This window comes from Apodemus sylvaticus, chromosome 21 (genome assembly GCF_947179515.1).
Source record: "Apodemus sylvaticus chromosome 21, mApoSyl1.1, whole genome shotgun sequence".
Classification (NCBI taxonomy): Eukaryota; Metazoa; Chordata; class Mammalia; order Rodentia; family Muridae; genus Apodemus; species Apodemus sylvaticus.
In genome coordinates, this window is record NC_067492.1 from 48,430,603 (window position 1) to 48,455,670 (window position 25,068).

The 25,068-nt window shown below is 40.0% G+C and overlaps 1 protein-coding gene and 1 long non-coding RNA gene across 13 annotated transcripts in view; one reads left to right on the forward strand and one right to left on the reverse strand.

Annotated features, from left to right (window-relative positions):
• Positions 1–1,095: 1,095 nt before the first annotated feature.
• On the reverse strand, positions 1,096–3,417 carry LOC127671533 (uncharacterized). 2 transcript variants are annotated; one of them, XR_007974773.1, is made up of 3 exons: positions 3,014–3,417; positions 1,885–2,454; positions 1,096–1,392 (listed from the first exon to the last, which is right to left on the reverse strand). It is a non-coding gene; the product is annotated as an uncharacterized LOC127671533 (long non-coding RNA). The 2 variants fall into 2 exon arrangements; XR_007974772.1 differs by having other exon boundaries at positions 1,885–3,417.
• Positions 3,418–3,655: 238 nt separating this feature from the next.
• Positions 3,656–25,068, forward strand: part of Il15 (interleukin 15) — a 59,095-nt gene continuing 37,682 nt past the window's right edge. For 2 of the 11 annotated variants that reach the window (XM_052166338.1, XM_052166349.1), the window contains exons 1-3: positions 4,359–4,456; positions 7,962–8,041; positions 22,695–22,816. The gene's annotated coding sequence lies outside the window, so the exon portion shown is untranslated. Of the gene's footprint in view, positions 3,755–3,896; positions 3,988–4,358; positions 4,457–7,961; positions 8,042–22,694; positions 22,817–24,858; positions 25,053–25,068 lie in introns of those variants that run through there. The other 9 variants (XM_052166343.1, XM_052166341.1, XM_052166342.1 and 6 more) reach the window with 9 other exon arrangements.

The following is a 25,068-nucleotide window of genomic DNA, read 5'->3' on the forward strand; positions in this document are numbered from 1 at the left end:
AGTCAACATTTAACTTCTCTTTGACTCAAAAAATATGTTGAAAAAGTTATTTCAATTTCTTTTCTTTTTCTTTTTTACTTTCTTTTCTTTTTGTTTTCCTTCTTTCCTTTCTTTCCTTTCTTTCCTTTCTTTCCTTTCTTTCCTTTCTTTCCTTTCTTTCCTTTCTTTCCTTTCTTTCTTTCTTTCTTTCTTTCTTTCTTTCTTTCTTTCTTTCTTTCTTTCTTTCTTTCTTTCTTTCTTTCTTTCTTTCTTTCTTTCTTTCTTTCTGGCAGAATCTTATTCTGTAACCCAGGTATGCTTTGAACTCCTGTCAGCCGCTGGTCTTAATATTTGTGAATTCTTCTTTTTCTTACTCTTTGTCTCCTGGTTTCATTCCCTATAACTAAGTAGGAGAGAATGAAGGAGGGAGATATGTGTGAATCTAGTTTCTTTTTTCTTCTTTCTTCTTTGATTGCAGCTGGTCTTTGCTACGTTGTGGGTTCTTCTATTTTCACACTCCATCCCCCAGGTTTTACTACCTATCGCTAGACAGAAAGAAGAAGAGGGTGTTGGAGGGGGAGAGGGAGAGAAAGAGGAAGAGGGAGAGGGGGAGGGAGAAAGGGAGAAAGGGAGAAAGGGAGAAAGGGAGAAAGGGAGGGGGAAGGGAGGGAGGAAGAGAGAGAGAGAGAGAGAGAGAGAGAGAGAGAGAGAGAGAGAGAGAGAGAGAGAGATTCTTGAATCTAATTTAGTTCTTCTTTGAACATTACTACTAACAAACCACAACCAACCACTTCTGAATGACCAGTGACCGTTGATTCTGCCCATCAGGGCTCTAGCATTTATATACCCTCTGAAAACTTCCCAAAATTCCAAATATCTTCACACAATCACAGAAACTATCTGCAGCTGGCAAAACCACACTTCTGCCAGAGCAGGAGGTGAGTCATTGTCAACTGCTTCGGACTACCAGCAGCCCCATATCACCACATTTGGGATTAAAATGAAAACATATTCTTATGATATTTCCGTGATTTGTTTTAAAGAAATCAAAATCCCAGGATTGTTATTCCCATGGTTTCAGAATTCTGAACACCAGCAAGTGAGCATAAGCCACTATACCCATCTAGTAATTTATTTTAAAGACAGCAAAGTTAATCTTTGGGACGTCGTCAGAGATTTTATTTAACTTCCTAAACTCTGCTTTTTCTTGTTCATTCTTTGAAAGTGACGGCCACGGCCTCTTCTGTGAGTTTCAGTGAGTTTGTTCACATTCCTTCTCCCTTTGTAATTGTCAAAAGTTCTCTTGAGGCAATTTCAAGATTATCCCATCAATCTTGGTCTTTTCTTTTAATTTATGAGGTGGAATTTACTTGTTCATTGGTGTGAGTAATTTTCAATATCTTGCCAAACAGCCTGTGGCAAAGTGAAAGTACAAGTTGCATATATTAAAATCTTGTTTGAGTGGAATGAAACAAAAACAAATTATGCCACCCAGTGAATGTCACTGGACTGTGGGCACTCATGAGGAGTCTAAACATTCATCTTATATTTGTAATTAAGAAAACAAATTTTCCCTGCATGGACACACCCACTTATAGAACATTTAATTTTACTCTAGTGTTTCCTTCCATGTATAAAAATATTGAACCCAGATTACAACATACAGTAAGGAAGGGGAATGAAGCAACCACTGCTTGGCCCAAACCATGCTCTTATGCTGAGAGTTTATAGAGTCCTGAGGTAACAATGCTCATTTGACTTCATTGTCATCAGAATTATTTTTACCACAGAGCTGCATAAATGCCTCATATATCATTTGTCATCTTATTTTGAAACCTACTGCATATATCTGACGTGGGATCAGTAGTTAAACACCAGTTATTTGTTTTTCATACATATACTTACAGTCCTCTGTGGCGTTCAGCTCATGAGGAAAGCACTCTCCACGTTTCGTAAGTATTATGAAAATTCTTTAGTAGCTCAGAATATTTAATACTTGGTGGCAGCTGCCATGGTATAAAAGCGTATTGTTAGGCAGGGATGTCTGATCAGTTCTGGGGATAACCAGCATCATCTGGATCCTAAGGTTGGTGAACTTCTGGTCAAAGCAACTGCCTCAGTAGAGCCCATGGACAGAAGAGGACGATTGGGATGCATTGGGTCTTCTGGCCAAAGCAACAAACATCCCTGCAAGGGGGCTCTGGGTGTGGTCAATGAAGTATCTTATTGATGGTCACACGATTCCTTTACCAGTTGAACAACACACAGAAGACAGGGTGATCAGGAGAGATGTGAGAGGAATCACCTTGCAAGAGAACACAGAGCTCTGTATTGGTCCAAGATGAGATATTGGCCTACTTGCTCACCTCTGCGTCACTCACATGCTGGGGTGTTCAGGGCTAGTGCACCATTGTGACAGAATTCAGTCAACTTCAGGCCTGTTTTCATAGTACGTGCTCATTTCGCAAATCAGGGCTTCAGTGTAAAATGGAAAAGTGGTTGGGTTTGAAACTCACTGAAGTTGTTGAAGACAATTTGTTGTATTGTCATGTACAAAAAGGATATTGGTTTTTTAAAATGTATTTGTACGTGTGTATGTACGCGCATGAGTGTGTCTGTGTGTCTGTGTGCGTGTAAGTGCAGGTCCCTTAGGAGATCAATGCTGTTGCTTCCTCTGGAGGAAGAGTCCCAGCTGTTAGTGGAGCACTTCAGTCTGGTCCTGAGAATGGAAGTCTAGCCCTTTGCAAGAACAGCAAGCACTTGAACTGCTGAGCAATTTCTCCAGTCAGATTTTTTTTTATATTTCTTTAAATATAATTTATAATGGTAGTAAAAAGTTTAATGGTTATAAAAATATATATTTTCACTTATTTTTATTATAAGTAAACTTTGGTGTGATTGTTACCAAAATGTGTATTATTATTTCAAATATAAACCTTATGAAGTTTGTGAAAACAAACTTCTCACAGCAATGATTTTATGTGGATTGTCACACACAGTTAATATTTAATCATTCAAATATTCTAGTTTTTACCATTTTTTATGTAATCCATAAAAACATAGAACATAGTTGTGTCTTAAACTCGGTGCTAAGGGCCGCATCAGTTTCTCCCTGCTTCCTTAAAAGCTTTGGTGAACGCAAGCCACAGAGACTTTTCAAAGACTTATCTGGATGCCAAAGCTGGGAGTCAGGCTCTCCTGCGGTCTGGAATAGACACAAAGTTGACATCATTAACTCCTCACCACAATCACTCCCAACTTCCAACTTAAAGATACTGCCTTACCATGCCTTGTTTCCCGTCAAAAGACATGTGCAGTGTTTTACACTCAACTACTAATTAGGCTGGAAAAATGACCCAAGAGCGGTTCATTTAGCGGAAGTTTACTGTCCCCAAAGGGTGCCCAGGCACCTCCTAGTAAGAGTTCAGAAAGAAACTTCCGTCTTTAAGACTCTGTAGCTGGTCAAGGGTTGTCCTGGAGGACCGCCCATTCCAGACCCGAGGTCCTTTTCCGTTTCCTCCTGGTGCGGGCTCTGCCAGACCTCCAGGCTTCTATCCTGAGGCCGAACTGCTGCCCTGCAAGGCCAGTTGCTGTAGAAGCAAGCAACCTGTGAACTCAGGCCAACTCCTTGAGACTTCACAGAGGCAAAAGCATTCCAGGACACACAGAGGCTGTGGCCAACTTCCCAGGAGGCGGAGACTGCTCTCTGCTCTCAGTTGCCTTTCAGGTTCTGCGCCCTGGAGACCTGGCAGTGGCAGAATCATGTGGGCACCTGGTAAGGTGGCCGGGGACCATGTGCCCCTCCCTCACCCTCCCCAGGGTGTTGATCTCCGCCTCAGCTTGGGCTCTTTCTCTTTCACTTTTCTATTAGCTGGGGTTGGGACTCCCCAGCTGGAAAGCGCTCAGGGGGAAACCGGGGAAACCCCAGCTGATTCGCTCCCTGTGCCTTGATTGCTCACACTGGCTGCTGTCCGGCATCCTGAACCCTTCACCCAGAACCCAATGGAGGTACAGAATGGGAGGTAGTAGTGCTGGTGGTGGTGGATCAACAATGGAATTTTTTTCCCGAAAGCCTACGCCCCGGGCCCCTCCCAGCTCTGGCTCTGGCTCAGGCACCCTTCTCCCCTCCAGCTGCGGGCCAGGCCGCCCCGCCCTCTTGACCAAGACTTCGATACTCAGTGGCACCGTCTGCAGTGTTTCCCCTTCTGTCCAGCCATTCTCCGGAATTCTCTTCTCCATCCTCCCTTTGCAGAGTAGGGCAGTTTGCGGGTCCTCCTGCGATTCTCTTCCAATCCTCTGCTCCCAAAGGCTTGCAGTGCATCTCATTACGCTCTGCAGGGATCCTGCCAGGGCAGGACTTGGGGGAACAGCGTGTGTCTGGCTGCCCCCGCCCAGTTGCAGAGTTGGATGAAGACGGGATCCTGCTGTGTTTGGAAGGCTGAGTTCCACATCTAACAGCTCAGAGAGATCAGGAAAGGTACTAGCGCGGCTCTACTTGCCACATTCTCTTCCAAACTTCTGGCGCTGGACTCTCTCTCTCTCTCTCTCTCTCTCTCTCTCTCTCTCTCTCTCTCTCTCTCTCTCTCTCTCTCTCTCCAAAAAGTACTCACCTCTTCCTTGCTGAAGAGTTTTCTAGGGAAATAAATGTGCAGGGATGGTCATACGCCTGTGACAGTATTAGGGACAGCTTAGCTCAAGGCTTAATCAAAGCAGTTGTCTGTTTGAAATGTCAGGTTGAAGAGTAGCAGTGGGGAAAAACAGTCCTGAAATAAAAGCCACACTCAAGCAGGCTTTAGACAAAGACCCAGCTAACTCTAAGTGGGTTGGAGTGCAGAGCTGCAATGGGAAGCGCAAAAGATTGTCTGCAGCACCCCCCCCCCCCCCGCGTTTAAGATTGTGTTAGCTTCCAAGAATATGTAAGCCAAGCATTGTTGATGATCCAGGTTCCAGACAGAACCAGCCAGAGCCCTGACAGGTTTCAGACAGAACCAGAGACAAGAGTCCCCGCAGAAGCTGAAATGGAAATGAAATGATTGACAGCAGCTACTTGCCATTGGTGATTTTAAGTGGATTTCTGCTACTCTCATTGGTGGTGCCAGGGAGGCCCCAGTGACCTGGCAAGACTCTCCAGTCTGAGCTGGTAAATAAACAGCTTACTAAGATTGCCGCCTCAAGTTAGATCCTTATCAACATTGAATACTCACTAAAATTTAAAGGATTTCCTGAAGAAAGTTTAGAGGGATTAATAAGAAAGAAGCTACTCAAGAAGGAACATCAATACGAAAATAAATGAGTAGAGACAAAACTGTAGTTATTTGCGACGTTTAGAATAAAATAAATAAACTGGGGGGTTTTACTTAGAATGTGGAAGCGTCAGAAATTGATTGCTTCAGGCTTGTTACAAATGTGTCTGCTTGTCAGGATCCAATCTTCATGCTTCTCCATTTCCCGTCTGGGAGTTTGCAGTACGAATCTGACTATAATGGGTCCTCTAGCCTTGTGATCTGTTTTGCAACTTGATAGGGGTTCAGGTTCCCCCCCCCACAGGTTTCCAGTAGTTTACATATTACCGCTAGCTGCTGATTGGAGGGGGGTGCAGCTCCACAGAGCGATGGGAGGCTACTTCTTGGAATTTTCCTGCAGATTGCTGGTGGGTTAAAGGAAAAATACAGTGGTGCTTTCTTGTTTAAATCTAGTTTCAATTCTAAGAAATGTCCGCGTGGCTATATTGCATGATATAACATTTGTCAATGACACAGATTTTTTTTTTTTTGGAAACTAATTTTGAAGATTTAAAAAGAATGGCTTGAGGTTATTGAAACAATTTGGAAACAGAATTTTGACTGTGGGAAGCACTCCAGCGGAGGTGTGTGCTGCCACTCAGGGATTTCAGGAAAACTTAAAAAAGGAACTCTGTGGATTTTCCAGAGAGAACTATTTGTAATGCCAATCAGCTCTTATAAATGGATATTTAACCCAAGGCTTTAAAACTTTTAGAATCTGGTCTCCATCTATGTACCTTTTCTTCTGAATGCTGGTTAACCACAACCCAGGAAATAATGTCTTCATCCCACAGCCTGAATGTTGGGTAGTTAAATAACAGTCAACAACTTAAGTTGTTCCCCAAATATTGTTCCAGGTATACACATGTTTAGAGAATGTCATACTAGACATGTTTATAAATATTAGTGCATATGGCTCATTTGCTAGAGTAACAATGACTTCTGCAGGGAAATAGGGTTTACCTCTTCCAATCCAGAGAGAGCTAGGATTGCAATACTAATAAAAATGAAGTAATTTCCTATTCAACTGTCTTCCCATAGTTTGACAATGACAGTTACTAATTTATTTTAGTATATTGCTAGAATTTTGGCTTCTAATATTTCTGTAGCTGATATTATTAGTTATGTATTTAAGGGTTATAATCACATAATATCTGTATGCATTTGGTCTCTTAGAGAAATTCATGATCCCTGAATGAAAATATCTGCCTAATATCAGGTTTTTTTTTAATAATTACTCATAATGGATAAATCTGAATTCACTTCTGTATCTGAATCTCTCTGTTCTTCCATCCATCCAAGTAGGAAGCTAGGACTCAAAGAGAGATAGAAGGAGAAGACTCTCCCATTACATCATACCTGAGGCTGCAACTCAACATTATGTGAGGCTTGTGTTTACCTTTGCAAGGGCGGGAGGAAAAATTCTACCAGGTTGTTGAGAGATAATGAATGTTGTTAGGGAGAAGTGGCATACGATTGATGAAGAATTCTTTTTATGGTATTTCAGTTAACTAATATCAAGATTACATACGCATATATACATATATTTATATATCCTGTAGATTTGTATATGTGTGTTTCTGTGTGTCAGTGGCTGTCAGTAGATAGAAGAAGCCATTTGAAATTGTTTTTGGATTACAGTGGATGGAAAAAAAATCAAGGTTAGCCTAGAAATCCTAACAGATATTGAAGTAAAAATTATTAACATGTTCAGAAGTAACCTAGTATGAACCTAAAAGTTGCTAACAGGATGGCACCGTGCAGGCATGTCCTAGGCACAGTGCCACTGAATTCTGATGCCAGTCCATGTTTATTCCCGCTATACCAAAAGGAAAAAGGTAAAAGGTGGTGCTCCTGTCCCTTCCTAGTGGAGCACGGTCTGCTGCTGAGCTTAAGACTCACTCTTATCAGTGTTCTTTTTGTGGGTGTCGAGTTCTTTGTGTTTAGTACAGTGAGAAATGAAACGCTCATCTCTGCCAGGATGCAGACACTGGCCCGCATCTGAGTGATTATTTTGCAGTATATTAAACAATGTTATCTCTTTCCAAAGTGTTGTCCTGGGCCACTGAGGTGGCTTGCTGAATAAAGGAGCTGGCTACGTAAGCGTGGTGACCCGTGGTGACCCGAGTTCAAAGGTGGAAAGTGAGCCCATTCCATAAAGCTGTCCTCTGATCTCACTCACATATGTGACATGGCACATAAGCCTGCCACCCTCACTGTGCCTACACACACCATAATAAAGGTTAAACGAAGAGTAAGGTGTCCAGTGCTGAGGTCAGAATTAGCAAAGTGAGGTTATTTGAGCCATTTGATGATCAGTGTTTGCACACCTTCTCTGTCTGGAGACCGGAGTGTTTGTGTGCATGTGTGTGTCAACGCTTTATGATGTTCATCTATGTACCTGAGTGTAAAATATGCACGTTGTCTCCAAATAGTGATTTCTTCTATATCTTCTTGAGAGGTCACAGACCACATTAGGGTGTAAATAGAACTTATTTTGCTAAGTGAAGAAATAGAAACTGAAAATGGTCAAGGGTGTGGCACCGGGAAGGAATGACCACAGGATTGGTGGGGGGAAGGGAGCTGAACTCATTGTTGTGAACAGAAAGAGGACCTGGCAATGCTGTTGGCGGCCAATAACATTGAGTCACGGTTCCAGATGGACAGTTTACTCTTGCTCTTTCCACTTGAACTGTACAGGACGAGACAGCTTTTGAGAATTCGTGACCAAGCTTTGAGGTGATCAAGGAACTGTCCCTCTGCTGAAAATCTTCATAGACGTATGTTTTTTCAATTTTATTATGTGTTTATGTTGGGAAAGGGTTATAGGTGTGTGTGTGTGTGTGTGTGTGTGTGTGTGTTGGGGTCATTCCTCAGGCATCCATCATTTATTTTCTCTTACAACAGTATTTCTCATAGTCCAGGAACTCATCTTAAGGGCTGGGCTGTCTGGCCAGTAAGCGGTAGAGAGCTGCCTGCTTCTGCTTCTCCAGCCGTGAATTCTAATCTCAGGTCAACATGCCTCAGTCTTTTGAAATGTGTGTTCTGCTGAATAAACTCAGGATCTCAGGTCTATAAACTAAACACTCAGCAGCTGGACTAGCCTTTCTCCAACCCCACTGTTTCCAGCTTTCGTTCTTACCGCTCCACAACAAAATTAAGTACATAAAATTGAAACGAAATACTATTGGTGCATTGTATTATACTATTCTTGTTTGTGCTATTTTTAATGGATAAATTAAATAACCTGTGAACTTTTAGTAAGTAACTATGTATAAAACTAAAACCATATTGGAAATATGTATCAAAGAAATGGACAAGACATTAATGTCAACGCTTTGATGAAAGGTTTCTTCTTATGAACATTTTCCCTGCATGTAGCACCCTGGAGAAACATGGTTCATGGTGAGACTCTGTGTGGGAGAGGTGTGTGTCTTTCTTTGAAAAATAGGAGAAGGGTAATTATGAAAGGCACGAGGGAAAAGAGAACCAGGTTCATCTGTCAAAAACTCCTCTACACACAGTGAGTGTGGATTTTTAGTTCCTCTAGTTCCTTTAGTTCCCATGCCTTACTCCCCTTTTGTCAAGTGATAAAGTCAAGTGTCAAGTCAGGGAGGTCCCTCATCTAGTTTCACTCCTCCCCTGGGCATCTTGCTAACCAGGCAGAGTAGGAGCTTTAATGGAACTAGCTTGGCAGCTGTGGAGGGTCTCCACAATCAGTGGAGTTCCAATCAGTGGAACTGAGTGTATGCATGGCTTGAATGGGCAATGCTTCCTTGTCAAGTCTTAGAGATCCAGCTCCTGCCATCATGCCTCTGCTCTAATTTCTCCTATTAAGAAATAAGTAGCCTAATGTTTTTATTATATCCCTTCCCACCATATCTGTCATTTATCCCATTATGTAGAAAAAAATTTCAAACGTATCTGACATATCTGTATTCTTAGACTCTATTGAACAAACCAGAATTTCATGCGGCTGTGTGAGAAGGCTTTTCTTGGGGAGATACAAGACCACACACACACACACACACACATACACACACACACACACACACACACACACACACACACACACACAGACCACTATTCACCCTATATATGAAGTCTACTACCTACCAAACTAGGGATACCGCTGGCTTAGGGATTCATTGCTGTGAAGAGACACCATGACCAAGGCAACTTTTATAAGGAACAACACTTAATTGAGGCTGCCTTACAGGTTCGGAGATTTAATCCATTATCATCAAGGCATAGCAGCATCTAGGCAGGCTAGAGGAGCTGAGAGTTCTATATCTTGTTCTGAAGGCAAACAGAAGACTGGGTCCCATGTGGCTAGGAGGAGTATCTCAAAGCCCACCCCCACAGTTACACACTTCCTCCAACAGGGCCACACTTACTCTAACAAGGCCACACCTCCTAATAGTGCCACTTTCTGGGCCAAGAATGTACAAAACATCAGAACAACCAAAGTCCAACTTTTAAAATTGGGTTACTTACAGAAATATGAGTGAGGATTACTTATAAGAGCAGAAATAACTCAAAGCCAGCTGTATCACCCAAACCCACTTCAACATGGTGACAGCTCATAAAACCTGGAAACCTAGAGCACACTGCACACAGGCCTACAGGCAGCTCGAAAGGTTAAAGTGTGCCCTTTCCAGGTGATTTAGTTGGTTTGAGCCTCTTGCGGGCAGCACATCTGTTTTCTGGACTTTCTAGGCAGCTGGTCTAATCTCAGAGTCCTCTGTCTTTGAAACTTGGCTTTCCTGAGAGTGACTGTCAGCAGTCTTGATTCTTTACTCTGTGTGGGAAGGTCCTAGTGAGTCTGCTGAGTTATATGGACTTCCTGAAACAATTTTGAGTTGTTTAACTTGTATCCTAAGGAGCTTCTGAAGATAAAAGGTTTGAGTCTAGGAGGAAACTGCAGCCAAAATATGCCCACTTCTTCCCTGAAAGTGTACTTCTAAAGATTCAAAGAATGGAGTGGTGGTTAACTTCATAGACTAGTTCTTGCTTCTCTTCCCATGTGCCCTTCCATACTCTACCCCATCTGTGTCTTTCCATTAACTAACTTACCGTTTCATTCTTTTACTAGTTGTTTATTTCTCAACCTGTAGTTGAGAGCTGGACCTCTACCTCTGGTCTCTAACCTGAAGATCCTATCCTGGTTATCTCCTCTTGGCTCATTGATTTTACTGCTTTCACAGGCTGATGATTCATAAATTTGTGTCTAGTTGTGACCTTCCATGTGAACTCCAGACTCATATTCAGAGTCTACCCATCATCCCTGACTACATCTTTAATCCATTGGATTCTCAACTTTACTCCATAATCCACTTGTCCCCACAATCCTTCCTATGTTACTTGGTGACAGTTCCATTTTTTAAAGTTGTATAAATAACCAATGAGTAAGTCAGTGTGAGTTATATTTAATTTGTTTTTCTCCTGCCTACACTGACTTAGCCATGGTGTTCAATATCTCAATGATATCAATGATGGACTTTGACCCTTTTTGCCACTTCTTGCCCCATGGCTTATTATATTGCTGTCTGTAGCTCAGACTTGAAGGTTTTAAATTAGATCTTTAAATTATGGCTACAATTTTTCTGGTACTATTTGTTTCCTTAGTGCCGAGGTCTCTGGCCTAAAAATACAACTACTTTCTCTTGCCTGCAGTGTAGAGTGAGATGATATTAACAAGAGATTTGTAATAGACAGTGCCATTTAAAAATGAGAAAGGAGGGCAGTGATAGCACTTGGTTCCTAGCAGTTCAAAACTCAGTCAGGCATGTTTCCTTAGTTCTCTTTGCCCTCCAAGCAGACAGTAGGCCCTATAAAAGCTCAGATTTATTCCCGAGGTGTCAGAACACAGTCCAAGAATAGAGTTCTGTGAGGAGAATTCTGAGCACATGTGAGAAAACTCTAAGGAAACAAGACATGTGTCCTGTGACCTCAGTTTCTTCAGAACACAGACTTATTCTCAGAATGTTTTTGCATTCTTCTCTCAGGTGCAGCAGATAAGTGTGAGTTTACTTCAGCTCTTGTCGTTCATATGTCTTTATGGAAAAAGATATTTTTACCACTTGTGGCTTGTTCTTGATTGGACACTTTACTTAGGTGACTCTTTTTAAACCCTCAGAGTATAAATTGTCTGATGCTCTGAATAAAGTTGGCTATGCATGGGACTTTTGTCTGCCTCATTTTTAGGCTCTGCTCTTCCAGGTTAACACCATCAACTCTAGTGGTGAACACCAGAGGATAAGTTTTTTTTGTCCTTTATTTTCACCTTTTGGATAATTGGCTTCTTCTTGGACCCTTCCTCTTTTTTCCATAGGAACACATGATTTTCAATTAAGTTGTATACTTCCTGCTGTTAGAGACATTCTTTTATGTAGTTGTTTCTGTTTGTTTCTTTATTTCTTTCTTTTAACTTTAAATATCTTTTAAACATTGGGGTTTCCTTTGCGTTTTATTGATATTTATTCAATTAAGAGACAATACGCCAACAACCCCCAAGACTGGTTCTTCTTTGTCTGTGAATCTGAACATTATAGAAGAACAAATATGGTGCTGTAGAACCTTTGGACTACCTGGCCAGATCTGCAAGACATGACCTTAAAACTTTCTCAGGTCTTAATGAGAGATTCAGATACATAAGTCATATAATCTATAACCTGAGAATAGGTTGTTCTTATGAACCCTAGATTTGATTTTTGCCCAAGACCATGTGTTCCTTTGAAAATTTGTTGATGCCTAGACACTTACCTACAGATCATTCAATTCTGACTGCCATCCTCATATACTTCTTCTGGGAAATAGGACTCATAAGGCCATCCTCTACTCAGGATCAGAGGACATAGACATAATTTTTTTTTACAAGTGGACTGGCATGGATATTCACAGGCTGGAATCCATTGCTTTATGTTAGCTACTTCTAGAAATTATATTTTAGCATTGTAAGAAAACTTGGGATGTACTACTGTTCTTTTCAGAATCTTCCTCTGATTTCTCCTTTAAGTAAAATCCAAATTCAGTTACAATGACTGATATGATTAATATCTCATCTATTCCCATTTTTCTTGGTTCACTGATTTACTAACACAGACAGTGTTTCTGCTTATTAAACATCATTCTACGGTGTGGCCCAAGAACATTTGAACTCGCTGTTATTTTATCTTTGCCTAGAATTCTCTTATCTGAGACGCGTCCACTCTCCTCTACCTCCTCCTTTGGGGCTTGACTTGAGTACCCCATTTACATTGAAGCTTTCTGTTTTCACCAGTCTTCAAATTGCACACCCAACAACAGCCACCACCTCACACCCTCTCTACGTCTCTGTTGTTGTTAAATACAATCAAGTTTGTAATAGCCTATCTTCACATGTCTGTTTTTAAAAAGTCACGTCCTGTATGAAGGTTCCTATGCAAAAGCAAACTTTATCCCAGTCTCCTGTCTTGCTCTTAGAAATTTGTCTGCATACTACCTTCGTGAACTCACCAAGCAGTACTGGTGGGTGGAGGAAGAAGTATGCTAAGTTCATGGTCACCCTGGGCTACCTTGGTAATAGCTTGTGTCCAAAAGCCAGCTATCCAGCCAACTAACCAACCAATCACCCAACCAATCAACCAACCCATCAACCAACTAGTCACATGCATCACAGATATAAAAAAACAACTGGGGAAAGAAAGAAGATCAATTTCAGGATAATTGATTTATTAATGTCTATTATTTATTTGTTGAATTCTTTGATTCAGAATGATATGTATGGAAAAAAGCTTCAGTAATACTCAGTTTAATGGAGACATATTCATGAAAATTCTCAGGCATGGAAAATACTCAGAGTTGCAATAATGGAGTCAGAAGGGCTCACATTAGGGACGCAGTGAATCCTTGTATGCGTGTCGCCTTGCCTGCAAGATTATGGAGCTTTATAAACGTTATTTGTGTTGCCTCTAGGCCAACCCTGTTGTCAAGTGTAAAGAAAACTGCGTGTCTGAGAAAACTTATTTAGCTAGTTTTAATAAGTATGAATTATCCCTGGTCAGATCATATGGCTTTTGAGAAATCTCAGTGTACTCCTTATTTTTAGGATCAAGGAGTGAACTAAAATCTCCTAGGAGCATAATTTGACCCAGGATGCAGGCAGAATATTTGGATTCATTATTAGGAATGTGAATGTTTTAGAATATAGAATATAGAATAGAACCAACCCAGGACTGTTTAATATTTTATGCCAGTTTTTATTATAGAGTGGGTAAATTTGCAATTACAAAGAGAATGCTGTCATAAATGAAAGGAAATTGAAATATGGCAAACCCTAATCTCTAAATTCATTCAAACAGGGCTCTTTTTGTTTTCTTAATTCTTGCTGCCAAGTATTTTAGAAACAATTCAACAGAAGAGGATAAGGGAAGTTTGTAAAACTAGGTATGCTGTTGATATGCAATTTATCTAGTGCCTCATCTCATAAGAATATAAAAGATTAAATATATCATCTTAGAATTATAATGTCACAGTGTGAGTCCAATGATGATTTACAAATCTGTATTTTATAGTTTTAGATGTTAGCTCTTGTAAAGCAATGTCCTAGTGGTTGCTTGTGAAGAAACATGAGACATAATTTTGCTGAAGTCTTGTTTGACTTGCCATGAATGTGTTTATCTTACTAACCTTGGCCTTTTTCAACCTCAGCCCCTGTTATTTACCAATTAGGTCTTCCAAGCCATGGATTTTAGTTCTGGAAGACTAGCTACTGATTACTACCAGTTAGAACTACTACCAAATAATAGTTTTCATATGAAGAATGCAGAGTCTAAAGTGAGACCTGAATTCAAACCCCATTTCTATCACCTTTTAGCTGATGGCACAGAACAGTATTTGAATTCTGCTAAACAATAGTACCTGTTTACTGATCCCTCTCTTTGTGCATGGTTCTTTGTCAAGGTATGTGAGAGACAGACAGAAGTAATCATGAAACTCCAGAGACGTATTATCGAATGGGGCAGTTAATAGCTGTTTATCTAGAGTTGAGTACACTTGGTGTAGAATGATTGACTTTAAATGCATTGTTTTCCTTCACGGACAGGCATCAGGACATGCTGACCTTGTTAAGAATATACTGCTTCATCTAAAATCTCCTTCTCTTCTGTGTCTGGTCCTTATCCCTGACACATATTTCATCCAGTGGTCTCATCTAGTGGACTACCTAAGGGGATAGTTCTATAAACCTTCAAACTGGGTCATAAATCTTTGATTCTTAACTCTAGTTGGTAAATACTTCTGTACATTTCTTCTTCTTCTGAAGTGCTAAAGACTTTAACTTAATCGTTTCTCCCAAACTAATTTCATATTCATTCACTGGAGCACCATGACTCAAATAGACTGTTTAATGCTGTCAGTTAGAAGGTGATAGAAATGGGGTTTGAATTCCAGTCTCACCTTAGACTCTGCATTCTTCATATGAAAACTATTATTTGTTAGTAGTTCTCACTGGTAATAATCAGTAGCAAGTATAAAAATGTAACTAAAAGAACGTAAAATTCCATAATTCCATAATTTATAGATGAAAGCTGTGTAAAACTACAAATTATTGAAACTAAGAGAGTTCAGCAAGTTTACCAGAGAGATGCAAAATTATGGTATTTTTCAATGATGAATTATTATTAGCTAGCATAATACATTAGTAAAATAGATCATATAACTTCCCCCACAGGGACGCAACAATTCTCCATGACAAATTGTAGTTTGAGGAATGAATAGATGACTCAAACAAAAAAACCTGTAAGTACAGTCTTAGTAATGAAAAGAAAAAAAAGAAGCGAATGTTAAACTCCAAAGGGGGTAAGGATGAAAGAAAGGATGAATGTGGCCTTTTAGAGTTGGAAAACTATATGCATAAAAAGGTATAACAAAAGTATAGTAAAAATTGAATTTAATACAGAAATGTGAAGAAATGTTCTTGGGCCCTGATGAGGATAGAACATTGGTTCAACCTTAAAGGAAGTGCTGAAGACAATGATCAGAGCATGTTTAGACAGGATACTTACGGTGTTCCAGATAGTGCAAAAAGGAGAGGATAGTGCTGTTAGCAAAAGTGTCAAGGAGGAAGTGGGATAGCTGAGCTATTGTGGATAAGAATAAGAAGAATTACTCTGAAGCAGTGGCTGGTTCTGATCCTTAAGCTCGCTACTTGCGAACAATAGATTGGATTCACAGCAGTGTAGCAGCATTTTTGAATCATAGTGGTGATGCTGTAGGACAGCTAATTCTAAGATGTAAAACAGCAACTCAAAATCTACTAATAACTATACCTTTTAATGTAATCAATCCATGTGGAGTTGCAACAGGAACCATCACAACCCTACTTAATCAGAACAAGTTACTTTCATCTTGGAACTGAAGTTAGTATGGGCAGCATAATCACATATTCTTGGTAGCCTAGTGGATAACTAATGTGTGTGTTGGGGAAGGGGGTGTTGCATGTAGCTTTCCCTATCTCGCCTAAGCTCTGGGAACAGACTGCATTACCAGCCCTGATCCAGTTTCCTTTGAATCCATAGACAAAGGACACAACACCCCACCCCCGACCTCCACCCCCCCCCCCCCCACACACACATAGGTTGCTCATTTTCAACTTGCCTTTTGGCACAATTGCTGGGCACCACTCTTTTCCAGCTGGAAAAGCACACCCTTATTAATATTCTTATATCTGCACATCCCACCTGCCCTAAACTTTAGTGACTCAGATACATCTAGTCCCTGTTAAACGCACCTGACCACCCACCTATGGGAGCGGCCACAGACTGCCACTCCTCCGGAGACCTTACATTGCTACTTAGCTTTTCTCTTTCCAAAACCTGACAAATTCTCCTCTTACCTTGCACCTGTCTCTTTTCCTCCAGGGACCTGGACATTCTGTCTATTCCTTCCCCTCTCCAACCCCCAGCAATTGGCTCAAGGCTTCTTTACTGACAGATCAAGAACCAATTGGGGAATGGCACCTTAGCATCAGAAATGGCCCTACAGGGGGTCCCAAAATACATTGTTGAACTCAAACTATATCTCACTGTGTAAATCTAAACGGTGCATTTAATTTCTATGTGCTTTCTCTTCTGAAAAATAAAAAAAGATGATTAGACCAAATTCTGGGGCTGCTAAATTTGATATTCTGAAGAAAGAAAAGATTTGGCAATATATGCTATGGTAGTCAACTGTGGCCTTATATATTGTACTTCAACACTGAATTAGAGTCACCTCCAATATAATTTCTATGTTTCAGAGATAAATTGTCTAAGGTCATGAAGCTATTTGAAGACAGAACTAAAATATGTATTCCTGTTTCTTGGTTTCCCATATCCTTCACAGTTCTGATGAAGTGGATGAGGATTCAGATTTTATAACAAATTCTTCAGCTTCAGTGTGATACAAGCTACTCTGGTTTTAGCAATTCAATGGGAACATGGTAGCATGCATGAGAATAAAATAGAAGATGGTGAATCCTCTACCATTGTTCAGACAACAATCCAAAGACAGAGATTCTCTCTTTGTAGAAACAAATTCTTGTTAGAAGATGTTAGGGGTATACTGAATGTTACTCACTTAGAAGGCTATGGCCTGTGCTTACATGGAGATGATTTCAGTTATGTTTTACATGGGATATATATTCTATAAGACCATGTTATTTTTTTATAGTTGGTGTTAATATGACAAACAGTGCAGGGGGGAAAGTAGGAATAATTTACTTTGATTCACAGTTTAGGTTAAAGTCCATGACTCCAGTGTCTCTCAGCCTGTAGTGAGGCAGTGCATGATAGAAACAAGTCAGAGAGCAAAGGTTCAAATCAGGGTGCTCGTGGGCAGATAGCATAATATAAAGGGAAGGGGTTGATTTATCTTTTCAAGGCGTTCCCTCAGCACTTACTTCCCCTAACTAGGACCCAGCTCTACCACCTCCGCACAACCTATTCAAAGACTGATACCAATAGAATAATCTATTTCTGAAGCTAGGGCCTCCATGATGCAAGTACTTCCCCAAAACTCTGCCTCCAAACACCATTTGCACAGGAGACCACACCTGGGTCATATGAGCCTTTTAGGATACTTTAAGTCCTAAGTTACAGCAAAGCCTTTTAATGTGTCTTTGTTCTTAACGTGTGTGTGTGTGTGTGTGTGTGTGTGTGTGTGTTAAAGGGTATGTTTTTCAGTACTTTAGTCACGTAGCATGGCAGCCTTCCATATGTAGAGATTGTCCTGATGCAAGAAGCAAGTTATCGATGTCTATCTGCCAGATCCTTCAGTTTCTCCCTCAACAAGTCAAATCCTGAGAGCACAGCAAACTTGATTTCACAAGGAATGGCACAGTATTGGCTGTTATCTAGGAAACCCACTTTGTTGATACTGAATCTTTAGAGGATAAGCAAAGTAATATAAATCAGTGGAAAAAAAATAAAAAATTAAGAAAGTAAAAATGACCATCCTTAGTAGTGGATTGATGGATACTACTTTACCAGAGTAATAGTTGGCCTTCTGATGACTATTTGAATGAATAGTAGTTGATGAGGTCAATGGAAAGAAGATATAATTAAAAAATGAGTCTCTTGTCTTGGGGGGGGCAGGGCTCTATGGGCTCTCCTTGAAATAATTACACATAACCCCTATAGAAGAAAAAAGAATGACAACTGAGAGTGTGGATACTATCTGCTGAGTTGGCCAGTGAGAGGGAAAACAGTTGCCACATTCATCGCCCAGGAGCTCTGAAGTTTGTAATGCCAGCTGGTAAATAAACTTGGTTAATAGAAACAGCCTGGATCTTAGCATTTCAGCAAGCTGTTGGATTGCTGCTAGAAGCGTTCCCTTGTCAGGAAGGGCCCATCAAGCAATGCTGTAGACAAATGATGCCTGGGATCACTCCAGGAATCTGTTACTACTCTGTCGATTGACATATACAGTGCAAACCACTATGTTGCACAAAAGGCCAAGTATCCAAAATAAGTGATGTCTAAGGTCTCATCAGCAAGAATAATTAAAGCAAAGAAGAATGGCAGTCACTGCTGGCGAGACTGTCTGTAGACAGAATAAACCCCAAGGGATTTTGTGGCCAAAAGTATACCAGTATTCAACAAAATAACCACTTTGTACTAGGTTGCTTTATTTGATGGCATTATTCCTAAGGACTGTGGTAATCATGCTGCTCAATTCTACAGGAGGCAATAGAAATATTTGAATCTGGTCATTTGCCAGTAGGAGCTGAGCTGTGTCATTAGGGTGTCCTTTCTTCTGACGGGGTGTTATCAGCAGGTGATAGCAGGTACTTGTCATTATAGTTGTCATGCAATATTTCCTGAGACAAACAGATGGGGTGTGTCTTCTGTGGCCCTGCTGAGTGATCACGCTGTGATTGGAATCAGAGTGACTGCTATGAACCATAGCATGCACTTTAGTAGTTAAACAATTATCTCCAGTGGCAGCACTGGAAAATTGTTTAGTGATGATTTGCTGATTTTTATAAGGAAGAAGACGTTTTATATGGATCTTTTTATATCAATACCACAAGGAATCAAAAGCAGAGCCTTTATTTTAAATGCATAACTGGAGACCTTTTGTGTTTATTACATTTCTCTGGACTGGAGGAGGTAGTTTAATCTTTAACAGCCAATCCCCAAGGTTCAGGAAACAGATTTCCATATCTATTTCTACAATTTAAAAGCGGTATACATGTACAATACCTTTATCATATAAAGATAACACGGAGAAGGAATGAAGGATCACAGAAGTGATCACTATCAAAGTCAAGCCTAGCTAGACTATTTTGGTGCTGCAACCTACAAAAAACAAGATATGGATTGGTCTATGGGATGGAAAGAAAGTATATGATTGCAAGGAGGAAATACTACAGAGCTTCTTCCTGCCCTGCCCCCATCACGTTCCATCAACATGGCCTGATTCCTCTGACATCTTCTCTACTCTCCGTCTTCTACCTCTGCAATGCCTACGCTCTTTAAAACTTCCCTCAAACTCCATACTTCTGAAAACCTCACCTCCTGTTCTGCTGGGCAGCTTTGCCCATCTCCTCATGATCTTTGACAGCTTTCTTCAGAATTTAAAAGCCCTGTCTAGAACTGTGTCCCCTCACATAGACCATCACCTTTTCAGGTACACACCTCCCGCTCTTAGATCTGGTAAATAGTTTATGTCACAGTCAACCAATCACCAGTAGCAGTAAAAATCAAATAGAAACATAAAATTATACTATGTGTACAACAGAAGTTTTGAACCTTCTCTATGTGCCATAGCCTGTTTTATGCAGCTTACACGAATGAGCTACTGAATTGCACAATCATCCTGTGAGGTGGATATTACCACTTTTGCAATTCCACGGGTGAAAATATCTTGAGTTGACTCATGCTCGCTGTGGTATTGCTAGCTGGTGGCTAAGTCATGTTTCAAAATTGCATGTGCCTCAGCTTTTCAGCACCGGAGATGTGGTTGACTCCAGTGAGGAAGTGGAGTTCTGTTCTCTTTTCCTTCATTTACTTTCAGATGGTAACGTAGGGCTTGTGGCTACGGTGCACAGCTTTACAGCAAAGCTCTGGATATTTTCAAGATGTGGATCACCAGGTTAGGATCAGGAAAACCTAAACAACTCTAGAAATAGTGAGCTATTTTCTAGGCACAGAAAATACATTCAAAGAAAGTAGAAATAGCTCACTATTTCTAGAGTTGTTTTCCCCCCCCTAGAAAAAGCAAAGTAAAGGGTCTTAATGGGGTTACTAGTGGTGGTGATTCAGTTAAACATATTTCTCATCTCCTCTGAATGAGACACAGTGTTAGGTTTTCAGAGTGCTAAGTGACATGGTCATGATCTTACCAAGCACCACGTAGCCTAAGTACCTTTATACACGATAACATAGCTATATTTTATTATTGCTTGATTAATGAGTAATGAAAGCAACTAAACCTCCCCTGTCTAATACTTTTAACATTTGCTATTATTTTCTCACACTTAGTGCTTGAGTCCATAGATACATTCAAATTGCAATTTTAAACTTCAAAATCTACAAGGTGTTTTTTATGCCTTTTATTTGGGTTGTTGTCTATTTTCCCCTACTTTTAATTTTTATTACTTTCTCTAATTTTTATGTAGGGAACAGCTTTGTGACTATATTTATTTATCTAGTCTTATACTGAGAGTCTTATGACCATATTCCCTAATTAAAGTCAGACCTGTAGATCAGTAGGGGAAACACTACAGTTCATGTAGCATGCGTTCTAGCTTCCTTCTGATTCTAACTGCCTCAAGCTGGAGATGGAGGAGATTGTAGAGGACTAAGGGGATGAATTCTCCTGGACCAGCTAAGAAGGACTGAAAAAGACGTCTAGGTGGGGGCACCTTGGTTTGGGATGCTCCTCCTGGACAGGTGTAGGTTCTCCTCAACAGTGCTCCTGCACTGACCTGTAGTGGTTGTCTGGCTGAACTTCTCACTTTCAATTCAAATCTGACGATGATAGTTTCCTTGAGCTTGTTAGATTTTTTGTCAACTTGACAGAAGCCAGGATCATCTGAGAAGAGGGAACACCTGTTGAGAAAATGCTCCAGAAGATTCCCCATAGTGTCATCTTGATTAATGATTGATATGGGAGGTCTCAGCCACTGTGGGTGGTGCAATCTCTGGGAAGCTAGTCTCAGTGGTATAAAAAAGTCAGCTTGGAGGATAACATGGAGAACAGATCAGTAAACAGTTTCCCTCCATGACCTCTGTTTAGTTCCTGCTCTAACCTCCCTTCACCATGTACTGTAAACTGAGGGCTGAATTAAATCCTTTCCAATCCAAGTTGTTTTTGCATATGGTATGTATTACAGCAACAGGAATCACAGTTCACAGTTCCAACAGGAACCTCAGTAGGACATTGGTGAGAACACATAGGATTTTGTTAGGAAACAATGGAAACAAAACCTTCATTTTTTTCCCGTTATTTTATTCCTTTCTACAGGTATATTTAAGGGAAATCAGTTTTCCTGGACTGTGGGGATGCGGCATAATTTGTATGAATCAGCTGTGGGTATTAAATAGAATTTTAGAGACTGCATGGTTTAAACAGGGAGAGTTTGTTTCTTACAATTCTGGATGCTGGGAATTTTAAGAATAAGAATCCAGCTGATTTGTGTTCTGGTGAGAGATGATTTTTCCTGATCCAGAGATAGCTATCATCTTGCCATGTTCTTTCATGGTAGGATAGAAAGGAAAGAAGGAGACAGGTGGGAAAGAGAAGGGCAGGAAGAAGCTAGCATCTTGTGAGAGTGCTAATCCTCTAGGATGGATGTCTTCGAATGGCACTCCCATCTTTACCTTTCCCTCTCATCCCTGGCATTCACTCTTCCTTATGTGTACCAGAGACGAAGTCTTGGAGTAGGTTGCTGATGTTAAATAACAAGCAAGAGAGCACTCCTATCTATGACTTAGTCTGAGAGGTAATATCTAAACCCTCTTATAAAAACTCACTTGGGAATTTTAGGCAACACAATGCTGCTGCTTCTTTTTTATTCAAAACTCCTAAAACCCCAACAACGATCAGAAGAACTTATCTAAGATAATATTAGAGCTATAAGCAGGATATTCTTAGTATCATTAATCCTTCTGAAATGTGTGTAAGATGTTTCTTAATTATTTTAAAAAGTAGAAAATATTATTTTACTCTTTTGAAAAGCATAAAGTGTATACTTTTGAAAGCAAAATAGGAAGTAGGCTATTTTAAGCTTCTCCAACAGTATAACCAAACACCTTAAAGCAGATATTTGTTGTAAATGATCTCTGTCTCTCTCTCTCTCTCTCTCTCTCTTACACACAGACACACACACATACATATATACACACACTTATACATACACATTCAAACATATACATACATATACACATACATATGTACACACACATACACACAATTATACACACACTTATACATACACATTCAAACATATACATACATATACACATACATATGTACACACACATACACACAATTATACACACACATTCACACATACAAATACACACACACACACACACACACACACACACACACACACACACACACACATTTCTATGTACCTGAGTAGAACATCTTAGAATAGAGGTATACAACTAACTTCCATGTTCTTGCTCAGACTTTATAATTGTATATAAAGTCCACAGTTATCTTTGATATCCTATTTGCTTTGAATAATTATTAGAGTTACAGTCAACATGGGCTTCAATTATATTATGCGGAACTGAAGCCCTTAGGCATGAACTTTTTAAAAACAATTCAGATCTAGATTTTCAAGTTTTCTCCACACAAGTCTTTCACAGAATGAACATGTCCATACTTAAACATAACTTTGAGAAAAGGAGTCAGTATGAATTTTATCTCTTTACGCCTTTCCTTTTGCTCCTACAGAATCCACTTTGACACATGGCCCCCCAGCTCTTCAAAGCAGTGCCCCTTCATGGTCCATGCTGGTGAAGTCCTTAAGATCGCAGAAGCCCATGTCAGCAGATAATCAGCCCGCAGGAGGCCAAGTAAGCAAACGTTAGGAACTGTATCATGCAACAATGATGTAATAATAATGTAATATGACCAACAGTCAATAGGCCGTGGCAAGCAAGGTGCCATTGTTTACACTCAATGTTTAAAGAAAATGAGCATGTTGGTGGAGAAGGAAAAGGCAGGTTTTACCAACAGTTAAAAGAACAGAAATTATGCCACATAACAGAGGTGGTTGTTTACTTTTACCTGAAGTCAGATCAGAAATATTTTAGGCCATCTGATGTAGACGTTCTCTGTACAGACCAGTCATCCTCTGTCATGCGGGTTGGTAGGAACCTTGATGAACATGAGTGTCCCCAGCAGTTTAATTTCCAAACCAGGTGGTTCTGGCACCTGTGTCGAATAAATTCTGTTCTTCACTTTCTGCTCTGTTACTGGGAAATCTGAAGGAAGAGAATATTCATGCTTTACACAAAAGTAATTCGGAGATCCCTTTTGTCAGTGAGTACTTTAATGCAAACAAATTAGAAATTGGCACAGGTCTGATTGTTTGATGAATAATTTCAACATTTACAAACTATATGAGAACACTGACTGGACAGGTTCTGTGTGGGGAGCTAAAAAAAAAAAAAAAAAAAAAAAAAGCAAAGCAAAACCAAACCAAACTGATCAACCAAACAAAAACCCAGAACACTAAGCTCTGGTGTCTAAATGCATGTCTTTCATTGTTATTCTCAGATGTAATTTCTGTGTGACCTTCAGAAAAAATTCTGTAGTGTGTGGTCAGATCAAGATTGACAGTAGAAAAGGCAAGGGAGTTTATAGTTGTGAACTGAGTTCTTAGAAGAATAATTTTACAAGAATCCAGAACAGGAAGGCAATTCCCATCTTCTTCAGTTGATTTTGTTGTTGGAAAATTATAAAGATAATAAAAATTGAAAGAAAAAATGTGAAGAACATGTCCTGGGCTCTGATTAACTGTAAGCAAACATTTACTTAGTGGCCTTCCAGGCTTTCTTGAAAGGAAACTGGTTCCTAGAAATCTTGTGGCAAATTCCCTGAACTCAAGAAACACTTTGTTCTTAATGCTTTAGACACACACATTTAGGTGTTGTTGCAATGGGGCTCAAGGAAGAGACACGGAAATATGGATGTTGAAGCTATAGAAGTTGGGGCATTTTTAGCAAAACTGCTGTAGCCCCAAATTACTCTGTCACTGTGAGATAGTGCTAAAAGTAAATAACCATAATATTTTTTAAAAAATTCCTTGTGATAAACTATAGGATTAATAAGCTATTGTGGCAGTTTTCTTTGACTCAAACTACACCTGAAGGATGTAAAAAACTTAAAAGGAAATGTCCCACCCTGTAGTAACCAGTAACAAATAAGGCTCCTGAAGACATAAGAAAAACTTCACATTCTTTATGAAATTTTCAACTCTTTTGGCTTCCCTAAATAATTTGATTCTGGCTTCCTTTGTTTGAATGCTTTAAACCAGGTCATTCAGCTGGCTATAGAATGATGACCAGTGATAGCTTTTCTGGGGAATGTGAGGGAAGGCTAGAAATTTAGGTTGAGTAGAATTAGAGACTTCAGGAATCTCTTTTACTTTACATCTAGAACACAGGCAATTAAGTAAAATTTGTCACTTAGTGACCCTTGATCTTTACTGTCCTACGGACCCAAGGAAGCACAATTTGAATAGGATTTTTTTGCCACCAAAGAAGCTTTCCTTTTGGACATGCAACTGAGAATTTTCACAAGGCCTACAGTCAAGAAGCCTGGGCTGCAGTGACAGTCTTGTTGGTCCATCTCACCTGTAGAATTCTTCATGCTCTTTACATCCTGAAAATAAATGTTTGTATAATGAAAAATGTGTTTATATGGTATGTAAATACAGGGTCTGTAGGCTTAGAATTTTTTTGAGACCTACTTTAACGAGGGGTTTTTATTGCTTCAACCTCTCTTCTAACCCACCACCCACCAGAGGTAGTGGGAAAGGAAGATTAATAGGAAATAGGTCGTGGACCTGTTTAGAAATAGTTCTGTGGATGATTCCAATCTTCATTGTCAGGATATCGGCAGTTCAGTCTACTAGCAAAATACCAACATGAATCAGCAACAGCAGCTCAATCCAGAAGAAATCTCAAGGCTTTGCCAAATGGCCCAAGTCCATTGATGCAGCAAGAAGGTGCCAGAATATCAAGAGAAGTTCTTCGTGAGATACTATGAAATTACCACGAGCAAAGATCAGCAACTTGATGCAAGGTGAACCAACACAAGA